Raw genomic sequence first — 7,339 nt, 5'->3', positions numbered from 1 at the left:
TTATTGTTATTGTTATTGTTATTGTTATTATTATTATTACTACTATTTTATTTTATTTCAAGTATTAAACTGTCTTTATCTCAACCCACGAGTTTTCTCACTTTTACTCTTCCGATTCTCTCCCCCATCCCACCGGCAGGGGGAGGGGAGAGTGAATGAGCAGCTGTGTGGTGCTCAGTTGCTGGCTGAGGTTAAACAACGACAGTGACTCTGAATGGTTTTGGTTTTGAAAAATATAAATTATTAAACTATTTTCAAAGAGATAAAAATCCCATGAAACTGCTTGATATTCTCAGAAAGCTTTATCAACACATTTATGAAGCTTGGTTCCTACACAAAGAAGTATATAGAAAGTTCTCATGTTCTCTGAAATTTAAAAACTATGCAGCACTTATTTTAGAAGGAGACAAAAGAAATAAGTTCAGTTTATCTGCACTTACTGCTCCTGCATATCTTTAGATACTTCTTGAAATCAATTCAGGGTTCCATCATGTCCCTCATGGATAAGTAAGTGGAGATTAACTCTCTGTTACTTTTCTACTTCCCATGTCTTCTTGCTGTTGTTCAGTGAATGCTTACCAAATATTTATTAATCATCATAAAGCAAGCACTGACTCAAAATCCCATGATAGTAGGACTTCTGCAAGCATAGAACCAAAAGATGGACAGTGTTTTTTAGAGTGTATGCTATAATAAAACAGACAACGTATGGATAAGGACATGTTGGAAATCACAGGAAAACAATGAGACAACAGTGGTCATCATGGCAGATGGTAGTACAGCCCTTCAAGAGCATAAGCACTTCTATGGGTGGTTTTGTCATCAGAGAAAAGTAGAGTTTTAATGAGGAATTTAAAAGAAGACAAATAAATATCTTTGAAGATGTTTACAGAGAACTCTTCCTAAGTGTGAATAACAACATGGAGAATGTTTATTTGAAAATTTAATAATGTGATGATGAGGATTAACATCATGAGCTAATGAGGGGTAGAAAATATCCTCTTGATACTGCATAGAGATGATCAAAAGTTAGGAATTCTGAAAATGAAGGCAAGTGGTTAATACTTGATAAGATAAAAGGAGAGAAGAAGAGCCATTGGAAGTATTCAAGATAAAGGATACAGCATGTGAGATGATGAGAGCCTGTATCAAAATATTTGCATATGAATGGAAAGGAGAACATATATCTTAAAGCCTAGACATGATCTGAATATATAAAGCAGGGAAAGATCAATAGGCATAATACTGGTATTCACAATGCCTGAGAAAATGAGGTAACTGCAGGGCTCAACAGGCAAGAAGTCAAGATTTTTCTGTTAACCATGGTGAACATGATGTGAGGACTATTATCTATGGGCTAGAAGATTTAATTTGGACCTGATTAGAGAGGCCTGGAATAGGGAAATAAAGTTATGCTTTTCGCCTAAAGATGGTAGTTGAATTTGTGGGTGAGATTATCCAGATTAGAATTCAAAGAGGGGAAAAAAACTTAACTAGGGTTGGAAAGCACTTTGGGACTGCTGTGGATAGAGAGAGTGAGGAAAATTCTCTGAGGGAAGGAAGTTTTCCAAAACCAAGAATTAGTCAAGAGAAGAGTCACGGAAGAAAAGGAAAAACAGGTTGTCTGACTATTCTGATGGTATTAGTCAAAGAAGATGACAGTGGCATCCTGTCTCTCAGATTTGGATACAAGGATGTTAAAAGAGATTATGAGAGATTCTTTGAGAATGCTTTCACATGTTGTCAGTGACCAGAGGAAAAAAAAAATGGAAAAATAGATGGTAGGTGGAGAATGAAATGGTATTCAAGGATAGACTTTTTTTAGTCTGAAGACACTAGCCATGTGCAAAGAAAGAGCAAGAAGAAATGGAGAAACTAGTTTAAAAAAAAAGAAGAAGAAGAAGAAGAGAAATATGATGGCAGAGAAAGTATGGAAGATTGAAGGAGATTACTCAGAATGGGCTTGACAGCAAGGAGAAAAGAATGAGAGATTTACAGAAAAAAGAAACCACACTGAGAAAAGAACAAGATAGTTTCATATTTTGCCCTTTGTTTTCTTGGAAGAAGTTAAGCAGACATTTTATGAAGAAAAAATGGAGTTAAAAGGAGAATAAGAACAGAATCAGATGGAAAAGGGATGGCTGGCATTCATTTAGAAAACTGGAATTGCTTAGCAAGAAACATGGCTGACCTGAAACAGGAAGATAAATCCATAGCATAGGGAAATGTCTTAGTCCACCTGATCCACTCTGCAATACCAGAGAAGGAAGCAGGAAGTGGATGGAAGCAGTCAGCCTTCTGGGCAGAAGCCAGAAAGAGCCATGGTTGGAAGAGAGTGAAACAAAGAGAACTAAAGAATAAATAAATAAACAAACAAACAAAAGGAAAGAAAAAGAAAAGGGAAAACAAATTAAAAATAGTAGAAGGGCTAAAAGGAGAGAGGACAAGAACAGAGAAGATAGTATTTCTGGCCTGGAAACTACAAAACAGACAACTGAGTTCTTGTTTGTACCTGTTGTGAAAGGAAGAAGTGGAAAGATAAATGAAGAGGTAATGGAGCTGGGAGGAAATGTGCTTTGTCTGTCCCAAGCGCCGGGCTTTGCGTTTGCTTTTGATGAACGTCATGGACTTCCTGTCTGCCTGTTTCTCTAGCTTGTCCTATGCCTCTGAATGGGAGCACTGTCCTCCAGTGTATTTATCACTCCTCTCAGTTAGGTGTCATCTGCACACTTGCAGATGGTGCCCTCCGTCCCATTATTAGGTTCATCAATAAACATTTTTGGCTCCAGTATTGACCCCGGAGGAATGCCACTCATAACCAGCTTTTGTACTGCTCATCATATTGTGTTGAACTTAGTCATCTAACCAATTTTCTATCTACCTTATAATCCATTTATCCAGTACATATCTCACCAATCTGACTATAAGGATTGTCTGGGAGTCCATGTCAAAGGCCTTTCTACAGTCAAGGTAAACAGTATCCACCACTCTCCATTGCCCATTGAGCCTGTCACTTCATTATAGACAGCAGTCAGGTTGCTCAGACGTGATTTGCCCCAAGTTATTTATCAGCAACAATCCATGCTGACCATGCAGAATTGAGTTTATTGTGTTTTGGTGCTAGTGGAAGGAAGTATATGAACTATACTACCAGGGAATCAGGAAGAAACCAAGAAAAGAAACTTATCAGCAGGGTTTGTGTAGTAAACCCTCGTGTAGCTCAGGAGCTGTTTGGGGAAGCTGAAAAGTGTAAATACAGAAGAAAAATACAGATCTAAAACTCATTCAGACTAGATTGTAGTCTTAAGAAAGTACTTGAGCCTTTTTCTGAACGAATGCTTTTTTTCCTGAAGAATGATGTTTTCCTCAATCAGAACTTAATAAAAGAAATGGGTTATCCTAGTCTTTTTCCATCTTTAGATAATTTACACCATTAGCTAATGCAATAATAAAAGTCACAGTGAGCATAGATAGCATCTTTTATGTGGGTGGTTAAGGTGCTTCATCAGCTCGATGACTGAACTGTTCCTGTTCTCTTATTCTATGAATGTATTCTTCATACATTTAGGAGCAGCATAAGATCTAGATGTAGATATCCATCTTTCCTGCAGTCAGATAAAAAACATCTTTAAATACAATCTTTTATCCTAATCCATGTTATCCTTTTGTTATGTTACATGGGAGAAAATGAATAATTATTAGCAACAATAAACATCCTACTTCACTGTGAGCTTGGAAAGGCAGAAATACTCTATTGGATTATGAAGTCCCAGCTGTGATTATGAAGTGTAACAAAGACAGATGTGCAAGATTAGTTCATCATAAAATTTAATTAATTGTAGTTGAGATAGTAATTCAATAAGTGTTCTGATTTTATATTTTTCTTTTGCATGAAGAAAATGAAAAGTTACACACAATTCACTATGTATGTAGTTTTCAAATCTGACCTCAATATTGGTAATATAAACAGGGTAAGACCAAGAATAACAACATGATTTTGTTTGGGTTTTAACAGTGCTGTTATATGAATCATGAGGAAATACAGAACTTTCCAGCTGAGAACAAACAAGTTATTTACAAAGTTTTTTAGCACCAAAGGACAGATCAGGAAAAAAAAAAAAAACACACATTGAAAGTTTTAGTCTTCAGAAACCTTCCAAAACTCACAATTTGGAGGAGAGTTACCTAACTTTCCTTCTGCATGATGTGCGAGGAAAGGTCACCATCTCACACAAACAGCTGCCATTTGATATGTTGATCAGGAAGATAGCGATATTCATCAGAATATTCCTAGAGCTAGGGAAAAGAATATACAGGGGACAAAAGGAAATCCTAAATAGATCCGCTTGAACACTGAATGCCAGGCTGTAGGAAAGTATTGTCCATGCATTTACAGTGCCTTGTCCTGTAGTTCAGTAATCTTCTCAAACAGCCTCTAACCATTACCTTAGCTGACCAGCCACGTGCCCGTTAATCAGCCAAAGACCATACACATGCTTTTTGCTTTGTACATTAAAAAAAGTTTTATTTCTTATGTTGAACAAACTTTTCTTGTTACATAGAAACAGTATTCAATGTTCAAACAGTTCCCAAATATTTAACACCAAGGCTTGAAATTAAAACAACTATTTATCTTTTTAAACATTACCTTTCTCTAGCAAGAGACCTGCAGCTTGTTTTCTCATCTCATATCCTCAAAGTCCACTAAAATGGGAGTTGCTTTCACTGGCCTGCCAGGGAGGCATAATGCTACAGAAATCTGTAAAGCTGATGCTTTGAACTTTCAAAAGTCATTACTGTCCATATCTCTCAAGATCTGACTTACAGCTATGCTTGAATCATAAATTAATTAAAATATGAGAGACATGAGTTCTTTTGCTCAATCATAAATATTTAGTGCCATTTTAGACTTCTTGGGATATCTAAGATATCTTCATGGACCTGGCAGATATGACATAAGATACAAGTGACGTGGAGATGAGCTGGCTGGTCCATAGGTAGAAATGTGAAGAGGACACTCAAAGAAAAGTTGAAGAGAAATACCTGGCATTTCTTGCCTAAATTCTGCATATTCAAACAGAGCATGGTCCTCTAAAGACCATGGGAAGAAATAAGGAAGTTAGAACATCTATATCATGAATGTCTTTGATCCTTTCAATAATTTGAAGGAGAAAAAGTAATCCAATGCACACTTGTAGCTGTGGTTCTTTTGCCTAAACTGTTCCTGCCCAGAACACTTGATGACTCAGATATACCAAGCACAGTTATGCAAGAAATGGACTTTTACTTTGGCTTTGGTGCAAAGACAGGAGAATAATTAATGACCATTAGAAGAACAACAACAACAAAAAAAAATTGAACAAATAAAATATTTGATAAAGGGTTTTTTTTGACCTGTAAAGGATTCTCCACCCCCCTTTTTTGGAGTTACTGACCATTTGACAATGAAACAGGTTTCCAGAGAGATTGTGGAGGCTCCATCCTTGGAGACATTAAAAACCCAATTGAGCACAGCTGTGGGCAACCTACTGTAGCTGACCCTGCTTGAGCAGGATTGAGGCTAGGCAATCTCCAGACATGACTGCCAGCCTCCACTATTCTATTGAAGATGTTTCTATTATAGGAAATGTTTCATTCAGTATATATTTTCAGGTAGAAATTGTCAAAATGACATTGATCTGACATGTTTTAAATTCTTTTTTAGATTATTTTTTCTTTTTCTTTTTTGCCAAACCAATGTGAAAATGACCTAACATGGAGTGCTCATCAGAGATTTATGGATAAGAATCAGATACCGAGGCAGCAAAGGGAACCTTGAGGTTGGTATTTAGTACAGGTCATCTGATCAAGGGGAGCCTATTGACAAAGCCTTCTTACTCCAGCTACAGGAGGCAGCACGCTTACAGGCTCTTGTCCTGCTGGAGCACTTCAACCACCCCGACATCTTTTGGAAAAGTAGCATGGCAAGTTGTAGGCAATCCAGGAGACTCCTGGAGTGCATCGAGGATAACTTCTTAAGCCAGGAAATAGACAGCTCTACCAGAGGAGATATGTTACTGACCTGTTGGTCAGCAATGCAAGTGAGCTAATTGGTGACATCAAAATTGGAGGCAGCTTGGGTTGCAGTGATCATGCACTGTAGTTCTCAGTCCTGAGGGATACGGGTCAGGACCCTGAATTTTAGGAAAGCAAGGTTCCGGCTGTTCAAGGAGTTACTCAATAAGACTTCCTGGGCCTGTTGGTCAGCAATGCAAGTGAGCTAATTGGTGACATCAAAATTGGAGGCAGCTTGGGTTGCAGTGATCATGCACTGTAGTTCTCAGTCCTGAGGGATACGGGTCAGGACCCTGAATTTTAGGAAAGCAAGGTTCCGGCTGTTCAAGGAGTTACTCAATAAGACTTCCTGGGAAACCGGCCTCAGGGACAAGGGAGCAGAACAGAGCCAGCAGATCTTTAAGAACGCTTTCCATAGAGCGCAAGAGCTCTCTATCCCCAGGTGTAAGAAAACAGGAAAGGAAGGCAAGAGACCGGTATGGCTGAGTCAAGACCTGCTGGTCAAGCTAAAGGGCAAGAAGGAAATGCACAGGCAGTGGAAGCAGGGACAGGTATCCTCGGAAGAGTATAGGGACCTTGCCCAGTTGTGTAGGGATGGGGCCAGTAAGGCCAAGGTGCGGCTGGAGTTGAACTTAGCAAGGGACACAAAGAATAATAAGAAGGGCTTCTACAGGTATGTCAACCATAAAAGGAAAGTCAAAGAAAGCGTACCCTCCCTGATGAGCAGGACTGGCAAACTGGTAGCAACAGACAAGGAGAAGGCTGAGGTACTCAACAACATTTTTGCCTCAGTCTTCACTGGCAACCTCTCTTCCCACACCTCTCGAGTGGATGGACCTCAAGGCAGGGAATGGGGGAGCAAAGTCCCTCCCACTGTAGGACAAGATCAGGTTCGAGACCACCTGAGGAACCTGAACGTACGTAAGTCTATGGGACTTGACAAGATGCATCCAAGAGTCCTGCGGGAATTGGCTGATGTAGTTGCCAATCCAGTCTCCATGATATTTGAAGTCACGGCAGTCAGGTGAAGTCCCCGGTGACTGGAAAAAGGGAAACGTTGCACCCATTTTTAAAAAGGGTAGAAAGGAGGACCCTGGGAACTACCGACCTGTCAGCCTGACCTCTGTGCCTGGGAAGATCATGGAACAGATCCTCCTGGCAGCTATGCTAAGGCACATGGAGGACAGGGAGGTGATTCAAGACAACCAGCATGGCTTCACCAAGGGCAAGTCTCGCCTGACTAACCTAGTGGCCTTCTATGATGGAGTGACTACATCAGTGGACA

Source organism: Aptenodytes forsteri, unplaced genomic scaffold (assembly GCF_000699145.1).
Source record: "Aptenodytes forsteri isolate BGI_AS27 unplaced genomic scaffold, ASM69914v1 Scaffold46, whole genome shotgun sequence".
NCBI lineage: Eukaryota > Metazoa > Chordata > Aves > Sphenisciformes > Spheniscidae > Aptenodytes > Aptenodytes forsteri.
Note: the sequence above shows the minus strand (reverse complement) of the source record.